The sequence below is a fragment of the Pelodiscus sinensis genome, chromosome 1 (assembly GCF_052426305.1).
Source record: "Pelodiscus sinensis isolate ZL-2025 chromosome 1, ASM5242630v1, whole genome shotgun sequence".
Lineage (NCBI taxonomy): Eukaryota > Metazoa > Chordata > Testudines > Trionychidae > Pelodiscus > Pelodiscus sinensis.
The window spans coordinates 183,707,247-183,728,037 of NC_143052.1; the positions used below are offsets into that span (position 1 = coordinate 183,707,247).

The 20,791-nt window shown below is 45.9% G+C and overlaps 1 long non-coding RNA gene across 1 annotated transcript in view; it reads right to left on the reverse strand.

The window, feature by feature from the left end:
• Positions 1 to 12,494, reverse strand: part of LOC142820880 (uncharacterized) — a 38,043-nt gene extending 25,549 nt beyond the window's left edge. Inside the window, exons 1-2 of the long non-coding RNA XR_012897835.2 lie at positions 11,622 to 12,494; positions 9,788 to 9,868 (exon numbers count right to left, since the gene is read on the reverse strand). This is a non-coding gene — a long non-coding RNA (uncharacterized LOC142820880). The remainder of the gene's footprint in view (positions 1 to 9,787; positions 9,869 to 11,621) is intronic.
• Positions 12,495 to 20,791: the final 8,297 nt, after the last annotated feature.

Sequence of the window (20,791 nt, forward strand, 5' to 3'; positions counted from 1 at the left end):
GAGATCTTACCTAGCAAACACTTGGTAGGGCTCTTGCCTTACATAGGAGAAATGGGAAATGGGAGCTCTGTAGGCACCAATGCCCCACATGAGCTTTCCAATACAGTCAGCGCCTGGAAAAACTGCTTGGTCCACTCTGCCTCTTTCCCAGGCCAATTCTGACTTTTCTTATGCTACTTAGCACAGGAGGAGCCTTTTGGATGGAATGAAGCCTGGTGGTGGTATAACTTCTGTTCTGCGCACTGCTGTGGGGAATGCCTCGAGGCGCTAATGCCACAAAACAACACCCCAGTTCAGTCATCCCTAGGGAAAGGGCCACAGGGAGAAAGTGGCTGGTTTCTCCACTCTACCGAGATGCAATATCCACTATAAAAGATACCCTTTTATGCTATTGCATTCTTTCTAGTGGAGGCTGCTCAAGTCTTCAAAGGATTATTAAATCTTCCAAGTATTATTGCCTTCCACATCACTGGTTTTCTCTATAATGGCAGCTTCATTTTCTGACAGTTCAGAGAGGAAAAAACCTGGGCTAACAGCTGTGTAAACTTCCAGAAAAGTCCAACACAGAGCTTTTCAAGCCCACTAATTGCTCCACCATTACTTATATTTGTTCATGAAACTGCCAACAGATGGGTAATGCTCTTCCAATGCAATAGTTACCTCCACACACACATATTGAGATATGACTGTAAAATGTTTTGTTTGTTCCCTTTACTTTGATTCTCCATGATGTGTGAAAACTGCCTCAAAATGTTTTTGAAGTGTTTTCGATGCAGCATGGCATAGGGAGAGCAGCTGAGCATAATTCAGCCTTTTCAGTGGTCTACATCCCTATCCTCTGAAGATTTTGTCAAAGTCTTCCAAGCAGACATTGGAAACCAAGATTCTCCAGTCCTAATACAGTGTATAACTGATCATGTATAACTGATCTGAGAGCATCTTTTTTTTTTTCTAAAAAGATGTGAGGTCATCTTTATACATTGTAAAGGGCATATCTACACTACAATCAGAGGTGTCATTGCAGCACTGGTCAACATATTGCCCTAGTTTTAATCTAGAGAACATGGCTAAAAATAGCAGAAAGGCAGAAGCAGCATGGGCTTCCATGTAGACTGTTCAAACTAGCAGTGATGCTAGCTCATGCCACCATGTCCTCACTGCTATTTTTAGCATGCTAGCTAAAGCTACCACTGGTATGCTCATCACAGATACAGTTCCACCTCCAACTGTAATGTACACATACCCAAAATAGGTTTTTTAATTGCTTAATGGCTCATCTTTAAATTTAGAATCCACACAAAGATATTTTCAATCACTTCTTTTTAGTGTCCAGATTTGCGTAACTGGTATAGCTATGGCTAACTTACCCAATTTATGTCAGATGAATTTGAGCATGAATAGGGACATTCCTGGGGAGGAAGGGGGATAGGAAGATTGAGGAACAGAGATTAAACTAGAAAAGAGTTCATAGAATCATAGAATCATAGAGCTGGAAGAGACCTCAGGAGGTCATCAGGTCCAGCCCCCTGCCTAAGGCAGGACCAATCCCAACTAAATCAACCCAGCCAGGGCTCCATCAAGCCAAGACTTAAAAACCTCTTAGGGATGGAGATTCCACCACCTCCCTAGGTAACCCATTTCAGTGCTTCACCACCCTCCTAAGTAAATAGTTTTTCCTAATATCTAACCTAGACCTTTCCCACTGTAACTTGAGACCATTGCTCCTTGTTCTGCCATCCATCACTACTGTGAACAGTCTCTCTCCATCCTCTTTGGAACCTCCCTTCAGGAAGTTGAAGGCTGCTATCAAATCCTCCCCCCCCCCCCCCCCTTCTCTTCTGTAGACTAAACAAACCCAAATCCCTCAGTCTCTCCTCATAGGTCATGCTTTCCACCCTAATCATTTTGGTCACCCTCTGCTGGACCCTTCCCAATGCGTCCACATCCTTTCTATAGTGGGGAGCCCAGAACTGGACACAATACTCTAGATGTGGCCTCACCAAAGCCGAATAAAGGGGAATAATCACTTCTCTGGATCTGCTGGCAATGCTCCTCCTAATGCACCCTAATATGCAATTAACCCTCTTGGCTACAAGGGCACACTGTTGACTCATATCCAGCTTCTCAACCACTGTAATACCCAGGTACTTTTCTGCTGAAATGCTACTTAGCCATTCAGTCCCCAGCCTGTAACAATGCTTGGAATTCTTCCATCCCAAGTGAAGGACTCTGCACTTGTCCTTGTTGAACCTCATCAGATTTCTTTTGGTCCAATCCTCTAATCTGTCCAGGTCACTCTGGACCTTATCCCTGCCCTCCAGCATATCTACCTCTCCCCTAGCTTAGTATCATCTGCAAATTTGCTGAGGGGATGCAATCCATCCCCTCATCCAGGTCATTAATAAAGATGTTGACCAAAACTGGCCCTAGAACAGATCCTTGGGGCACTCCGCTATAAACCAACCATCAACCTGATATCGAGCCATTGATTACTACCAGTTGGGCCCGACAGTCTAGCCAGCTTTCTATCCATCTTACAGTCCATTCATCCAATCCATATTCCCTTAACTTGCTGGCAAGAATATTGTGGGAGACTGTATCATAAGCTTTGCTAAAGTCAAGGTATATCACATCCATTGACTTCCCCATAACGACAGAGCCAGTTACCTCACCATAGAAGCTAATCAGATTGGTCAGGCACGACTTGCCCTTTGTGAATCCATGTTGACTATTCCTGATCACTTTCCCCTCTTCCAAGTGCTTCAAAATGGATCCTCTCCATGATTTTTCTGGGGACTAAGGTAAGGCTGACTGGTCTATAGTGACCTGGATTGTCCTTCTTCCCCTTTTTAAAGATGGGCACTACATTTGCCTTTTTCCAATCATCCAGGATCTCTCCCGATCTCCATGAGTTTTCAAAGATAATGGCCAAAGGCTTCACAATGACTCAATCTTAAAGACAGTGGCTAAAAATAGTACTTTTCAATAGAAGTGTTCAAAAGTATTCATTACCTGAATGATCGCTAAAGTTCATGTCTGAGCCAGAGAGCACAAGAATGGTAGTTTAACTCCCACCTGTTGATTTTGCATGTCACTTTTAGCATTTCCTATATAATTAAGCAGGCTCACTTGTAAATAATACTGTCGGTTGTATGTAAAGTTCCACTGACTAATCTTTTTCCCAGATTAGTTATTTTATTTTGAAGTGAAATCTTTAACAACATTGTTTTGCTGCTACTTCCTCAAGTCTTTTGCTTCTGTGTCTTGCAGCTTTGAATGAACCATATGTCTTTAATACTGTTCCACCTTCCTCTCAGCAGTTCCTTTTGATCACACCTGGAAGTCTTAAGACACAAGAATTCATTTTCCAGTAACATGCTAAGATACCAGAATGTCCAATGAACTTCTAGTATGAGTTTTGTATCTTTGTACTGTATATGGAAGCATCCACGTACTCATCAGTAATGAGACTAAGTATTTTTGGTAATATTTTAAAGTTTTTAAAATAGACTTCTGGGGGGTTTTCCCCAGTAAGATGTGCTTAGAATCTGAAATGGGTTCACTCTGTTCCTATCTAGTCCCATCAAGGAAAGCACATGGCAGGTAAATCCCTACCTAAAAAGTGGACCGCATATAGGTCCTGTTCCTAATCTTCCCTTGCAGACCACCTACCTTTCTTGAATACATCTATGTCATCATGCCTCATTGCACATCTGGCTGTTTGGACATCCAGATTACATGCAACAATTCTATTTAGGGCTTATCTTCATTGCAAAGTTAATTCCATTTAAAATTAGAACATTCCTCAAACTGTTGTCTGTCCACACATAAAACTCCTTAACAGAAGTCCAGTGGTGCTTTTTAATTTAAGTTAGCTAATTTAGCAGCTGCTAACATGACCATGCTGTATCACAGGCACAGAACACAGGCTAGTACCAGTTAGTGCCATTCCAATGCCTTCTCGCAAATTTAGTGTGTGCCCAGAAGACAGACAAGTCTTTCCATAGTCCACAATTAAAGAATTCATAGAGCAGTTCAACTTAGTGTAGTGCTGAGAAATGTGGGATGTAACCTCCCCAGCAGCCTTAGTGCACCACACAAGTGAGTACAGCACCCCAGAGGATGTAGTCCAAAGATTATTTCACGGCATGGCTGCACTTACTTGAGTGAAGTAACTTACTTAAATGTGTAAAATTCAAGTTAGGTCGGCACTGACAACATACCCTGAACCTGACAACTCTCCTACCTCCTCAGGTCAGCCAACATCATTCCAGACTAAAAAAAGAGGGGGAAAAAACCCTTTCATTCCTCAAAAAGTACATCCATTTTCACTCTAGCTGCTTTATGTACCTTTCAGATAGAATTCATATCAAATGATGTCAGAAGTGTGATTCCACTTTGTTTTTCATAGTAATTCCTCGCTGGGTTTCTAAAGTAGTATGCTGCTTTAAACAAGGTAACCCATATTCCAAATATCTTTAATTTCCTAGTATTCTTTGACATCAGATGCCTTGAGACCCAGATATTCAAACCTTTTTGATACTCTGTCACTTTCACTTTTAATGCAGAATTGTTGCAAATTACAGAATTCCAAACAGGCATGCCGCTTTTTCAATTGCCTGTTCTGATGTCAGTCACTCAAGCATCATGAAAGACTTGATAGCCTCTTCCTGAAAGTGCTCATTTCAACAGAAAGTGTGGAATGCTCATACGGTCAGATTTAAGTCTGAAGCTATGATGAGACAAGAGGACAATTGTCGGACACAGCTGTAGAAAGCTCTTTTCTTTCTCTTTGTGTTCCATTCTTCTAAAGTTTTTGTGCTTATATAAATGATTGAAGCTATAGTGTGATCTGTTTTGGAGGCTGTATGCTGAGCTGAGTGGCCTGCTAGCCTAGGCTAGGATGAGAGATTACAACACTCTAACAATTTTATGTTCATATTTATGTGGATTACAGGAAAACATAACACTATGCACCATGTTATGAACGGTAAATCCATAGTAATTCCACTGCCTTCTGAAAGAAATCATTCCAGCATAATGCAGACCAAAATCTATTCCTCAGATTAAATCAAAGCTTTAGAAGACCTACAATTTAAGGATTCCATGAAAGTGATGGATATTCTGATTAAGACTTGCTCTGGCACTCCCTTATCAAAGCACATATAGTGCATGTCTAAACTACATCCCTCTTTCGAAAGAGGGATGCAAATTAGATCGAAATTGCAAATGAAGCTGGGATTTGAATTTCCCACACTTCATTTGCATAATGGCAGCTGTGCGTTCTTTCGAAAACAGGTATTTTGAAAGTGAAACAGCCATCTAGACACGTATTTTTTGAAAAAAAAACACCTTTTTTAAAAGATCCTGTACTCCTCAAAAAAATGAGGAGTACAGCATCTTTCAAAAAAAGGGGTTTTTTCAAAGGAACGGCATCTAGGCAGCAGTTTCACTTTTGAAATACCCGTTTTTGAAAGAACACACGGCTGCCATTATGCAAATGAAGCACAGGAAATTCAAATCTCAGCTTTTCGAAAGAGTGATGCAGTCTAGACATATAGGCTGCGTCTACACTAGCATGATTTTGTAGAAATACTTTTAACGGAAAAGTGCTTTTGCGCAAAAGCATCCATGTCCAGTATAGACACACTTTTGCGCAAGAAAGCTCCGATGGCCATTTTAGCCATCGGGCTTTCTTGTGCAAAAAATTAAGGTACCTGTCTACACTGGCCCTCTTGCGCAAGTATTCTTGGCAAGAGGGCTTATCCCTGAGCAGGAGCGTCAAAGTATTTGCCCAAAAAGTACTGAATTCTTACATTAGAACGTCAGTGCTCTTGAGCAAATTCAAGTGGCCAGTGTAGACAACTGGCAAGCTTTTGCGCAAAATCTTGCCAGTCTAGACGCTCCCATATTGTATAGTCACAGTGTATGTCTCCCCCCCCCTCCCACCCTAACATCTCCAGTTATGTTCTTATTTAGCCACAAATGCATCTTACCTAAATCAGATATGTTAGCCATAGGTATATTTAGTTTTTACCAGACAGGTAAATGTGGACACTGAATGAAAGTGTTTTAAAATACCGTTGTTTTTTTCTAAATTTGAAGTTGAGCCATTACACAATTGTTTTTACATGATGGGTAGGTACACACTCCACAACTGGAGGTGTAGAGGTTTGCAGCAAATCAAAGAATCAAAACAGAAAGGTGGAAAGTGAAAAAAAAAAAAAAAAAAGGAAAGATAAAGCCTCTGAATGCCAATAATTGACATGGTGGCAATTCAGCAAGATTCTAGTTATTTAGATTTTAAGATATGTACAACCCCAGTCCTCAACTATGAAGAGGAATGTGATCCTATTAAGATATTAGCAACATTTTAATTATGTGTAACTTAAAATGGAGCAGTAGGTTGCAGTTTACTACTTAAAAGGAGTCATTAAAAAAGAAGAAGTACGTTGCTCACTCCTGGATGCTAAAAGAGACCTAACTACAGTAATCACATCTTGGCATACCATAATAACTTATGAGAATTTTAATAAATGCACAAAATAGTACCGAAAATTGTTCAGGGTTTTTCACAATACCATCTAAAATAAAGACATGTAACTGTATACTGTATATAATTACTAAGCTGTCACTAATTACTGTGCTGTACACTGAAAGATAACTTTAAAAATACTCTTATCTGCATTCTGCCATTTTTGAGTTCCTGGCAAGAGCATTTATAGTGTATGAGTGTGGAAAATTGACAGATTCTGCATATTTTGTGCTTTTTCATGATGTTTGCTACATTCAGCCCAATATAAGATTTCAGATATGTTTCCCAGCTCATCTCACTGTGTAAATCAATGTATTAAGCCAGCCTAGCAGAAAACCAGAGCAGGCAGACAGAAAATGTGCTTATTCTAAATTTTTAAAAATGGTGAGCTGTTTTTTTTATAAAATGTAATGGTGAATAAACATTTAAATAGTGGGTTACTCGCTAGAGCGTACACCACACGTCATGTATCCAAGACAGGAAGAAACATACTGGAGGGGGAAAAAAGGCTTATTGACTCAATACATTTGATTATTAACAACAGAAAAGCATCTACATACATCACTTAAATAAAAACTGCATCTATTAAGCCGACACTAGTTATATATTTCTGCAGAGGGGAAAAAGCAGATTTAGAAAAAGCAACAAGTCTATCATTCAAAGCATATGTCTATATGTTAGCAACTATAATTAAGGGATTTTTTTTTTTTTTTACTTTGTGGAAATGGAGCAGCAGACTGAACATTTGACCCTGTTCCTTTTCAGTATGAGTTTCTTTGCCCTTTTGCATAACTCTTTGTGCTTTTGAAACTACAGGTTAAACCTCTAAAATCCGGGACTTTCAGATCGGGCAAAATCCATGATCTGGGAGGACCACAGATATTGCTGGATCAGAGAGCCCTGGCTGGCCAAGTTCAGGGATTGGGCTGGCAGTGGAGAGCGCAGCCCCAGTGGCAGTGGAGCCAGTGTGGTGAAGAGCACAGCCTGCAGCTGGTTCTGGTGTCAGGAGCTCAGCCCCAGATGGGAGCACAGCCCCAGCCAGGCCAGTATAGTGAGGAGTGTATCAGAGGCAGCGTGGCCAGCAGCTGGGAGAACAGCCCAGCCCAGGCAAGAGCACAGCTCCACAGGGTTGGGGGCAGTGGTGTTGGCAGCAAGGAGCAGGGCCAAGAGCCAGGAGGGGAGTCTTGACCGCTGGTTCAGCAAACTCCATGGTTCAGGACCACTCAGGTCCTGAGGGTGCTGGACCAGGGAGGCCCCACCTATATTACTATTACCTGTGGGAATTTATCTATCCCTTCCTGTCCTTCTGGTTTATCTCCCTCTCGAGGAGAATAATCTAAACAACAAGGAAAAGTAATTAGCATTGTAGGTATAAGTACATGTTATGGATTTTGGGTAGGAGGGAAAGGAAATACTGATTTGCTATCAAATACCATAATAAATAGGAGAACCAGTTCATAAATTCAAAGTAAACCTGTTTCCTTATACACCATAAAGGTGAACAACTACTTAAATCATGGATTTATTACTTTTGGTATCTGATAGTTGGAGGAAATATAATGTTCTCTGAAGGATACTAGAAAACCTTGATGCCAACCAGTGGGCCATAAAAAAGCAAGAAGAAAAGGAGTGTTAATAAAATCTGAGAACCCAATGACTATATAAATAACATTAATAAGGGAGAAAACCCTACAAATTCAAAGACTGCAGAACACTTGGAGTAATTAACGCAGGTTGTAATGCTAAGAATTAGCAAAGTGCAAGCAGCGGTTTGGCTTTTGAGTACAAAACGTCATATGATGGAGGCAGGCTCATTCTCTTCTGAATCATTAATTTGTATTATTTACAGTCCATTATTCTGAAGAAAGCTGAGGCTGAATGGCCATTGTCCGGTAAGCAGTCAAGGTCATGGGCTTAATACTCATTTACACAAAGATCCCTTTTTACCACTCTGGCAGTGTAAAGTGACCTTAGAGTTCAAGGTAACGCAAATCAGGCCTAGAAAGAATGAATATAGTTCTTTCTAAGGGTCGGAGTGATCAGAGAAACAAATATGCTATTGAATTGAGAAATAACTAAAGAAAATTGATGAGTAGCCCTGTGATACCTTAGAGCTGTGGTGTCCAACACACTAGCCACGTGTGGCTATTTGGCTGCTTGAGTGTGGCTAGTTCACTATAGCAATAGCCACTATAGTGGCTACTACTTCAGAACTGGTTGGAGACCCTGGCCTTAGAGACTATATATATATATATATATATATATATATATAAAATCAAAAGCTTTTGTGGGCAAAACCCACTTCATCACATGAGATGATCTATCCAGGCGAAACCATTACTTCCCCCTCAACAGGCAAGAGAATAGAAACTAGCAGCTCTTGAAGGATAGAAGGGAGAGGAGAGATAGAGATGCAAAAGGAAAGGGCCATTGCTGACTTTATGTCTCCCTTCTGGACTCTGGGGAAAATCTTTTGTTTAAAAAAAAAACAGGGTAGGGAGGCAGTAGAAATTCTTCACTTAAGTCAGGGATAGATCAACCATTTATTTACCTAGGTTCCCCATCTACAGAATCAGGACTTTACACGTTTGATCTTGAACCGTCTCATAAGCTACCAGCTGATTTCTCATGAACTTTTTCCTTTACTCAAAATAGCCATATCTCATTATTTCTAATAGGACAGAAATCCTGTGATGAAGATGGGTTCTGTGTTAAGGCAATTTGGAGGGGGAAAAAGGAATTGGTGAGCAGACAGAAACTAAACATTTCAGGTAGCAGGATGAAGCAAGATGTAGACAGTGGGTTCAGGGAGAGAGGCTGATTGGAATAGGGAAGCAAAATATGGGAGTTGAGACAGAGAAGAATAGAAGGAGTAGGAAACTGAGGAGGAAAAATATGGAACAAATGAAAGCGTGGTGAATGGCATGGTAGAGCAGGGAGATGAGGGACAATCAAAGAGAAGGCATGAAGGAAAAAGAGGGGGAAAATGACAGTATCCATACCCTAGGCCTGGGATCTGAAGGTTAGCAAATTCCTTCTCTGAGCAGCCTGTTGGGGAAGCCTGAATACATGTGCATGCATTTACAGCTTAATTTTGAACCTGAAGTGAATGCCCAGAGTTCAGAGACAAGTTACATGACCCCAAAGATCCATAGTCAAAACACAGACCAAAGAGCAGTGGGATTTATTATCTTTTAAATCATTATTTCAAATCCAGACTCAAGGTTTTTGAGCACTTAACATTGAAAATACCTGCAGTCGGAGAGTGAGAAGGATGCCTCCAAAAATAAAACTCTCCTGCCAGTAGGGGCTTGGCGGCACTTCAGTGGCCTCCTACAAAAAAAAGAGGCTTAAAGGTTCAATTGCTCATGATTAACCTTTCCAATTATGCATGCAGCTGGGGGAAAGTTAAGCAGCCCACAATCACAAATCAGTCTCCTCCAGCCAAAAAGTATTAAGGATGCATTAGGGTGAGAACCTGTGGAGTTCCCATTCCCCCGGGGCAGGATAATGTGCTCCTAGGGTCAGATCCTAAGCCTACTGCACTCAATAGGAATATTTGCATTGACTTAAAAAGACTTCAGCTTTAACCTGTACTTTGTCTTCTAGACATGAGAGCTGGGATAGCTTCTTAGGGGAGACTACTTTGAAAAATACTGAGTCTCTACATTGTGCCAAGGGTGAGTCAGGAGAAGTGCAGGAAGAATACAACAAGAAGTAAGAGTCTGTACATTATCATTTTGAATTTATTTGTATGCAGTAACAAAGAGTCCCAGTCATAAAGCCTGACCTCACTGTGCTAGGTGCTGTACAAACATAGAAAAATAGGCCCTGTCTCAAACAGTTTGAATATTACACACATGATATAAGCATGTGTGATGTGTTTGTCTCACCACATGGCATCTCCTATTGGTCAGTCCTGGGAATTAGCTCTACTGCTCTACTAAGTGTGCCCTTTTTTGGCCAGTGTTTTGCCCATCATTACCTGCCTTTTTTTGTCTCCACCACCTCAGTCTCTGGATTCCTCATAGACCCAAAGCCACATCCCTCATGATACTGCCCTCCTGTAGTTACTCCTAGGCCTTGCCCCTAGGCCCATCTTGCTTCAGTGACCTTCTTCATCTAGCCCCTTTCCTTAGAGGCAGACTCCACTTGTCAGAATTTGGCCATTCATCATTGGCAAGGGAGGTTGGACCTGCCGCCTTTTCCTACCCTGGCTACCCCTACGCAGCCGTAGTATCACCTTAGGCCTTGGTAGCAAGCCTTCAGTCTGGGAGTTTGCTGGGTTGGAGATCCCCAACTCCTCCTGCCTTTCCCTAGCACTGCTCTTTCCCAAGAACCTGTCACTAGCAGACAGCCTGGTCTATCTTACTCTTCAGCCAGAGTGAGACTGTCTGAGCTCCCGCTAACCAGCCATATTTTATACAGGCCCGCTGGGCCCTGATTGGCCATTCATCATCATAGCCCAGGGCAGCCCTTTTCCAGGGCTGTGTTTTAACCTCTTATCAACTAGTGTGGGGCAACCACCCCATTACAGTGTGTCATAATAGTTCTTAAGTACAATATTATAAAAGACATGTGTGTTTAACCTTTTTTTTCAAAGTTGTGAAATGACTTCCTGAGGTTATTCCACTCTATCTTTCTGACTGGTCTGAGTCCTTTATTCCAAATATACCCCTCACAAATTCTAATTAGTGTATGTGATTTCCACTTTAACTATTTGCCATACTGTCCCAGGCAGAACATACAGCAGAATAAGAATGTTCTTTGTTTCCACAGCTTCAACATTTGTAATGTCTGTGAACATCAACTATCATACCACTGGGGTGCCAATAAATATTGTAACAAATGTAGGTGTTCTCCAGACTGCACTTTTACCCAGAGAGGTCTCAAACACTTGTGGCACCCAGCCATGTGAGAAGTGTTCCTAGCTCAGGCAGCTGAGGAAAGATTCTATGTATGCCTATTTCCTATCCTCCTCATTTACAGGAGGTAAAAGCTATTCTTGGTGGTGGTGGGGCGAGAAGCAGGGCAGAAACAGCAAATAAAAACAATAGTTGAACTGGTAATTCAGAAGTTAAATTACTTGTGGATGGATCCAACGTTTAGAGTTCAGAAGATGTCTCTGTGGCAAGATGATAGTAGTTTTACTCTGGGATTTCTTGGGACTGCATGATTAGATTATGTATTGCTATGGAGATCAGGATGGCTCCTCTGCCATCTTTTGTCCACTAATTCCACCCTGGGGGCTAGAAGGACTTAAGAGTATTTGTTAGAGATTTCACTTTCAAGACTGAAAAGGAGAGAGCAGCTGTGTGCTTGTATTCCCCAGTTATATGAATGTCTTTACTGAGATGTGTTTTCAATGAAAACGTGCTCTAATATTCCTAGGTGTGGCGAAGTCGAGCAGACCGGACTGCGGGGTCCCCCGTTTCTCCGCTCGCCTGCGCCTCTAACCCTCAGTCTCTTCCCCTGGGTCTCTGCCCTTCTGTCTCTGCCCCTGGGACGGCAGCCGCTGCACCCTGGCTTACTCCCAGCCAGTGAGCGGTGAGGGGCTCCCCGCCCTCAGCCCCACTCATGAACCGGCAACGGGGTTTTGCCCTCTGGCGGGCCCGGCCCTCTGTCCTCCTCGGGTGGGGGGGTCAGAGCCGTCCGCCTCCTGTCCCAGTCCTCGGGTCCCCGGGGTGGGAGGTCTCCCTCTGGGTCTGGGCTGCCGGGGTCCGGCTCTCCTCCTCCGGTCTTCCGGTTCCTCCAGTCCCTCGCTCCAGGTTGCCTGCGGGGACAGAGGTAATGCCGGCAGTCCCCGTCCCTTCCGGCCCCTCCCCCTTTTGAGCCGGCACGCCCGGGACGTGCCGCCCCCCCCCGCGTCTCCCGTCCGCCTCCTCCCGGGTCCTAATGCCTGCCGCGACCGGTGTGCCCGCTGCCGCACGCACCCGCCCATCTGCCTCCTTGGCCCACGGACTCGGCTCCCGCTGGGCACTTTCCCCAGGACTCGGCCCAGCCGCGCTGCCCGGCGCCTCACCGAGGGCGTGGATGTCAGTGCGGGGAGCTTCTTCCCCGTCACACTAGGGTTGCACCTGACCTGGCAGCACGAAAACATTGTGCATTTACATTAATATTTTCTGTGTGGTTAGCTTTAATTGAGGCATACCATTCCATTCCTGCCTTGAAACTAGATAACAAGCAATATTAATTTTAAGTTTGGCAGAAAGTGGGATCCAATGAGTCCCTTGTCAGAATGGTAGCATCCTGACAGGATCTATATTTTAAGGGAATAGTTGTTTCACAAAGTCTCTCTAAGCATGATAGACCAAGCTTTTTTATGTTTATGTAAATAGACACATTCTAAGTTTCACAGTCCTTTTTCTTAAAATATCTGCCCATTCACTGTTGGCTTCAAAAACCTAGTTAAACATTTCCTTACTATGCTGTAAAAGACCTGAAGAGGCAACATGTGGGGGGTACTCTCCCATTGAGACCCTCCCTTTATTTGCTTACAGACTTTAAATTTACCCAAACGGTCCTAGAGTGAAGTCCAAATGTCACAACTTCAGGATTCTTACATGACTTTTGTCCAGATTTTTTTGCATGTCTCATACAACTCACCCTTCTAAGCACAGGATTACTAGATTTCCTCAGTGTCACCTGATAAATGAAGAAACTTTAAAACAATCTCTTCCCCGCCCATCACCTGAAGTAACATGGTCGCCCCATGTAACTCAGCATACACAACTTGTGGGTTCCTCTTAGTCCAGCAAGGTCCCCGAACTTTGTCCACTACAGTAAGCCCTTGAAACTTTCCCTACTCAGGTTCTTTATTATCCCACCCCTTAATCAGGACAGCAGGCTCCAGAATAACTCTCCTGAACCTTTCCTTTCGCAGGTATCCTCCCCCGCACTTTTCCACTGCCTTCACCAAGAAACTCTCAACTCTCTGCAGGAATTTTCCAACAACTTGCTTCCATTTCTTCATTCATCTGGGGAATCTGGGAGTCCTTCCTGGTGCCCCTGACTGAGCTTCCCTGCTCCAGGTACCTTCTCTTCTCCCACCCCGAAAGGGCCTGCAGAAAACATCTTTGCTCTCCCAACAGCTCCCCCCTAATCTGAGCATCTTTCTCCATGAGAAGCTTCTAGTCCCTCCTCATCTGAGATGATTAATAAAGACCCTAGAGGGAGGTGGCTAATTAGCTGTCTAGGGCCAGCCACGTTGCAACAATGTCAATGAACTTTGTGGCACCCTCACAAGGCCCTTTTGCAGCTGCCATTCCAGCCCTGCAACTAAGGGAATTCAGGGACTGCTTCTGCATCCCGTGGTGCCCTCAAGGGACCAAGGAGGAGGCAAGGCCTCGGCCCACCTTTGCACCAGCCCGTAGAATGGGCTCACTGACTGCTGGGTCATTCTGATTTCAGATGACCGTACATCCCACTTTCGTTGGGACAGTCCCTCGTCTTTTTTAAGCCCTTTCCTGGCTGTCCCAACTTTTTTGGCCAAAATTGTCCCATTTGCTCTTGCTGACTTGACCAGGGGGTAGGAGCAAATGGAACAAATACTCATTTTTGTTTAAAAAAAATTAAATGCAGAGGCATATGCAGGGGGCATTGAGCAGTAACCCCAAACCAGCGCAGGTGTAGGTAGGGCTCAAGCGACAGGCCCGTTGATGGAGGAAGCAAAATCCCCCAGCCACCCACCACTTGCAGTGCAGAGTGGCTTAGAAAGGCCATCTACCCACCCACCTCCCCCCTCGCTTCCCACTGTTCTCGAAAGCAGCCAGCATCCCCTGGGAGAAAGGGAGTCTCTTCAGCTTTCTCTGCCCCAAGTGCTGACTCCCCAGCTTTGATTGACCAGGAAATGTGGCCAATGGGATGTGCAAGAGCAGTGTCTGTGGTCTGCAGCATGTAGAGACCTCCTGACACACACCCCTGCTTAGATGCCAGTGTTAGAGGGGTGTGCTTGTCACTTTTGGGAGCTGCTCTAGTAATTGCTGCCCCTCTGATCCCATCCTGCACCCGAGCTCCCTGCCTCAACCGAAAGCCTGCACCCCATGCCTCCTCCCAGAGCCCAACTCCACATGCTTCCTACAACCAAACTCCCTCCCACAGCCAGACCTCTAACGCCCTCTCCTACCCGAACTCCCTCCCAGAGCTAGCACCCCTTTCCGCACCCCAACTCCTCGCCCTAGCCTGGTGAAAGTAAGTGAGGTGGGAGAGGAGGAGAAAGGGGGGATGGAGTGAGCAGGGGGGGGCTCAGAGAAGGAGCAGGCCAGGGGGTGAGGCAAGAGTCTTTGGGTTTGCACAGTTAGACAGTTGGCAATCCTACCGGGTGGGTATATAGGAGCCCTAGCTGTGCCAGAAGAATGCATCGAAGCAATGAACCAGCAGCTCTCTTGGCACCAGCAGCGCAGGTACAGAACTGCTCAAATGTCAGGCAGACCATGTCTGCTTGGGTGTGGCTTCTTCATGTGTGAGGGCCCTTGATTATTCTGAAGTGGGCCCAGAGTTGCTGTTGTCGGAGCATCATCCTCCACCTTGCACCAGGCTGGAATGGAGGGTAGGCAGGGCTCCCGTGAACAGCAAGCCCAATCTGGTTCAGGGGGAGAGGCTTGAGCGAGTGGGGAGGACCAGACCCACCTGGGGGTGAGCAGAGCTCTTAGAGAAGCGGCTTGGACCAGTCCCATTGCAGGGGAGAGCTCTGGCCAGCCCTGTATGGTGTCCTGTTTTCCATTTGGGAAATATGGTCACCCTATTGTGACTCCACCCCTTGTACACTACTGAGGACATTGGCTAGTTTGGCCATACATTAATATTGTTAAACAAGGAATTGTGTTCAGCACTCTACAGCTATGTCTACGCTCGTGGCTTCTTGCGTGAGTAATATGCAAATGAGGCTAAGCGTGGAATATCGCCGACCCTCATTTGCATACCTAATGAGCCACCATTTTTTTTTCAGAAGAGGCTCTTGCACAAGAAGGAGTGTCTACACTGTCCCTTCTTGTGCAAGAAAAACCCTCTTGCGCAATGCCGTTCTTCCTGAAAAGTAACAGGTGTAACGGCATTGCACAAGAGGGTTTTTCTTGCGCAAGAAGGGGCAATGTAGACGCTCCTTCTTGCGCAAGAGCCTCTTCTGAAAAAAATGGTTGTTCATTAGGTATGCAAATGAGGCTCGGCGATATGCCATGCTTAGCCTCATTTGCATATTACTCGCACAAGAAGCCACGTGTGTAGACATAGCCTACAAGAAAAGTACTGTTCTGAGTTAAAAGAGCATCCTTGCTAGTCCCAAGGGATTACACACATATGCTTAAAAAAATGGAGTAAATGACAAAAATAAAATGAAAATATTTTACAGGAACTTAAGAAGCAAGATGTTTAGGGGAATATTTACACCTGGTTTTGATTCTGTGGATATATAAAGAGAGTTTTGTTTAAGGTAGGATTTCTTGTACCTTAATTTTCAAAAGTCACAAACACACACACACAAACAAACACACCCCACAATATTGTTTACATGATTTTTGCAAAGGACTCCACAGCTGATTGGAGAACTAGCAAGAATACAACATCCCTGAGAAGAGATTGAAACCTGAAGAACTGAAAGGTGAAGTGATTTTTAGTCAGACATATTAAAGCTTTGGAGAGGATTGTTTGTGTTTTGCTGACCTAAATCTAACTCAAACTCCTGGAAAAGACTTTAGAGAAAAAAATTTTGGAAAATTTTCAACACCATCTATTTAATTTCAGTACCAAGGAAGGATCCCTCAGTTCTTCAGTCCTCCAAATCATTCCCCTCAGCAAAAGGAAGCAAGACAAGACTTGATGGTTCTGACACAAAACACATACAAAGAGGAACAAGATTTGCAAGAAGTCTTTCAGGCTTTCTAGAGCAGCAAAAGAAAAAATGCCACAAACATTTCCCTTCCCCTACACAGGTCACCTATAAATAATATAAAGTGTTTAAATAATAAAAGAAAATTTTGATTTTGGTGCTGAAAGAATTTTGCCGTTTGAATTGCTAGACTAACTAACCATTTTTATTAAAGGAGCATGTAAGACCAAGCAAAAATGACCAGAAAGGCCCAATAACTAGTGTAAGCGGGGGAATGGTCCCGCTATTGTGGGGAACTTTCCTGGCTTCTATACCACCCTGGTGAAATGGACCAGCAAAAGGATCTGAGTCCCCGCTCCCACTTCCTTTACCCCACGGCCTCCCTGATTCTGAGGGCTCCCCCTCCCCTCTCCTAAGTAGCAGAGACCTTGAAACCCCAACAAGGCTGGGCCCAGGTTTCCTGGGGCTTAATCCCCAACCTTGTAGTCACTGGGGGCAGGAGTTAGGGTGTCCCCACTCCAAGGTGCTCTCTTTACACTGCAGGCCTTCTTGGCCCAGTGATCACTTCATAAGGTTCAAAGCAAATACAATTTATTAAACATCAACTGGTTAAAGAGAAAAGAATAAGAAAAAATGAGAATGGTTAAATGAAAACACACAGCCCTGCTCTGTAGCACAGGGACATCAAAACAGCAGTCTGCAGAGTGTAAGGACAGTCCACAGTCTCTTTCTTAGAGGCCCTGGATATGCTGCAGGGGGGGGGGGGCTACAGGCTGGACACGCTAGCTCTGGTAGTGACCACACAGTCTCAAGCTCGAAGTGGCCAGACCCCTCTCCCAGTTCAGAGCCTTTCCCCACACTTTGCTGGTCCCAGGTGCTCACCACATCCAGCTGCAGGCTGTGCTGCTTGGCCAGTTCCAGCTCCTTGTGTTGCTTCTCTGTTCCTTTTGGCTCTCTGAGCACTGCCAGTCTGCTGCTCAACACAGGGTCTGCACTCCTTGAGCTGTGTATGCCTGGCTCTGCTATTGCAAGACTGTCTCTCCACACAGCTTGCACTCCTTGGGCTGTCTGTGTCTGGTTCTGTCGCTGCAGGACTTCTTCACACAGCTTGCACTACTCTTCAGCTCTCTGTTTTTGCAGGACTTCTTCTGCACACAGCTTGCACTCCTTGGGCTGTGTCTCAGCTCTCTGTTTGCTTAGAGAGAGCCAGAACAATCCCAGCTTACAGGGAGGATGGGGCCTGGCCTCTCCCCTTCCTCACTGGCCTGTCCAACCTGTCAGTCAGGCTGAGCTGGAGTGTTGACTGCTTTCCATTGTCTCTGGGGTCTGTCAGTCTCATGAACCCTTCCCCTTCTGAAGCTGGGAGCTGGCAAACCAAAAAACTCCCACAGAGTTTTAGTAAGGGGTAACAGTCCCCTTACACTAGGATCTGTGAAATCCATGTCGATAGGGTGGGGAAGAAGAAAAGCACCACATGGGTACTATTCCCCACGACCACCTTCACCACACACACAGTGGTAGTGGGACTAGGCTTGTTTTGCTTGAAATGTGATTTTGTCAAAAATGGTAGATTTCAAGTATTAAATTGCAAATACAACTCTGCAAATAATTAAGGTTGTGAAGACCGCTCTGTTTCCCACCAGACGTTTAAACCAAAGCAACTATTTACCAAAATCAACCAGACACTCATCAGAGCTTTCAAAACTCAGTAAATAATCAGCAGAAACATGCCACAATGAAAATGTTAGTATCAGAGTCAACATGGATAAAAGTGTTTTACATATAGAAGTGCTGAATTTGTTCTGCAAATATTGGGGGGGGGGGGGGGAAGGTAATGGACAGAGATGACCCTCAACCAAAGAACACCCCATGGAAGGAGCATCTTTGTTGCTCCCTCCATTTTTTAAACTTCTGAATACCTACTTTTTATTACATTTGTAGTCCATTTTACAACTCAGATGCATAATTTGCATGAACAATTCATCTCTGTCATGAAAGACAATAAATGTGTAGGCTAGCATCTGTAAATCTGTATTTATTTATGCCACATATTTGCAATTAAAAATTGTTTCCTCTGTGCTTAGAGAAATTTTCTAATTTTAAGATGAATTGTACTAACATCAAGAGACTGAACTGTCCTCAGACATTATGTGATACGCATGGCAAAAGAAATAACAGTATTTCTTGTATACTATTGCCTAGACAGGGGTTCCTTGCTAGCTTCCGGTAGTTGCCTTGATTGCCTGTCCCTAAATCAGGCCCTGAAGATAGGTTCCACATTATTCAAGCAGTTACACATAGGCTACGTCTACACTGGCATGATTTTCCGGAAATGCTTAAAACGGAATACTAATCTGTTTTCAGGTTTTCCGGAAAAGCGCGTCTACATTGGCCCCGGAGTTATCGTCATAACGAAGCGCTTTTCCGGAAAAGCGCGTCTACATTGGCGGCGCGCTTTTCCGGAAAAGCAGAAACCCGGAGCCATTTTGAAGAGGGCAAAGGCCACCAGCCCTTTCCGGGGGCGGGGCCAGAGCGCCGTTCAGACACGTGCTTAAAGGGGTCTCGCCGGGCAGCCGTTGGTCTCCTGCTCCCGTGCCTTGGGGCCTCTTCCAGGGACTGACACCCCTCGCAGGTCTGTGGGTGCCCTTTGACTTTTGGGGACACCACCCTTTGGCCCCCAACTGCTTTTCTCTGCGGTTTTTTTTTTTGCCCAGCTCTGTCTACTATGGAGCCACGGGTGGCCATGTGCCTGGTCGGGCCCCTCTTGGTGCTGTTCCGCTGGCTGCAGCTCGTGCTGCAGGCCGGTGCCATGCTGTTCATGGACCAGGAGGCAGAGATCGCCTTGGACGCCCTCACCAGGGGGGCCCTGGCAACTCTGTCTCATCAGCACCCCACCGTATACCGGCCACTCTGGAGTTTGGACATCAGCACTGGTGGGACCGTGTGGTCCTCGGACTATGGGACGACCACCAGTGGGTCCGGAATTTCCGGATGAGAAAACAGACCTTCTTGACCCTGTGCACCTGGCTCACCCCCGCGCTACAGAGAACCGCCACCCGGCTGCGGGCACCCATCCCCGTCAACAAGAGGGTTGCCATCGCGCTGTGGAAGCTGGCCACACCGGACAGCTACCGCTCGGTGGCACACCAGTTCGGGGTGGTAAGATCCACCGTTGGCGTGATCGTCATCCAGGTAAGTCCCAGGGGGAGTGGGATGGGGGGAGGGTGCTCCACTCCAGGCCCAGGGACAGCCAAGACTCCAGGCTGGGTCGCCCAGGGGTTTCGGCCATCCCTCCCTTGCACAGGCCCACTGGTGGGGGGGGACATGGGGGGCCCTGGTGTGTGTGTGTGTGTGTGTGTGTGTGTGTGTATGTGTGTGTGGACAGAGGGAATCAAGGGGGGGGACCCAAGGGAGCGCACACTCACCCCTGGCTGTATGTAATGTGTTCCCTTGTGTTTCTCTGCACCCTTCTGCAGGTTGTCCACGCCATCAATGACGTCCTGCTGCCAAGAATCATCCGCCTGCGCGACGTCGATGAGACCATGGCCGGCTTCGCTGCCCTCGGGTTCCCCAACTGCGGGGGAGCCCTGGACGCCACCCACATCGCCATCCGGGCCCCGGAGCATCGAGCAGCCCACTTTATGAACAGAAAGGGGTACTGCTCCATCGTCCTGCAGGCCCTCGTGGATCACCGGGGCCGCTTCCTGGACATCTACGGCGGCTGGTCCGGCCGGGCACACGACGCCCGCATTCTCCGGAACTCTGGACTGTTTCAGAGGTTGGAGGCGGGCACCTACTTCCCCCGGCGGGACTTGACTGTTGGGGATGTACCGATGCCCATCTGCATCATCGGGGACGCGGCCTACCCCCTGATGCCCTGGCTCATGCGGCCCTACACGGGGCAGCCGGACCAGAACCGGGCCCGGTTCAACGACCGCCTCAACCGGGCCTGAAACCCAGTGGAGCTGGCATTTGGACGCTTAAAAGGCCGCTTCCGTTGTTTGCTCACCCGTCTCGACATGGGTGAGCAGAATGCAACGGAGGTGCTGGCTGCGTGCTGCGTGCTCCACAATATTGTGGAGCGCAGTGGGGAGGCCTTCCTCCCTGCATGGGTGGCAGCTGAGGCACAGACCTTGGACCAGCCCGCCACAGCTGCCATCTGCCAGGCGCGCCAGGAGGCGGTGCGCATTAGAGAGGCCCTGGTGGAGATGTTTGCCCAAGCCCCCTAGCAGGGTCGCTTGGGTCACCCCAGAGTACTCTGTCCCAGCTCCTACCCTTCCCCACCTCCTCCCCTTACCTCCCTCCCCCCCCAATAGTATAGTAAAGCATCGGGTCACAGCATATCGCGGCCGTCATCGAGTCTGTTCGTCGGGTGCGTCGGGCGTAGTTAGGGTTTTTCTTTTAAGTTAGGCTAGGGTTTAGGCCACCATCGC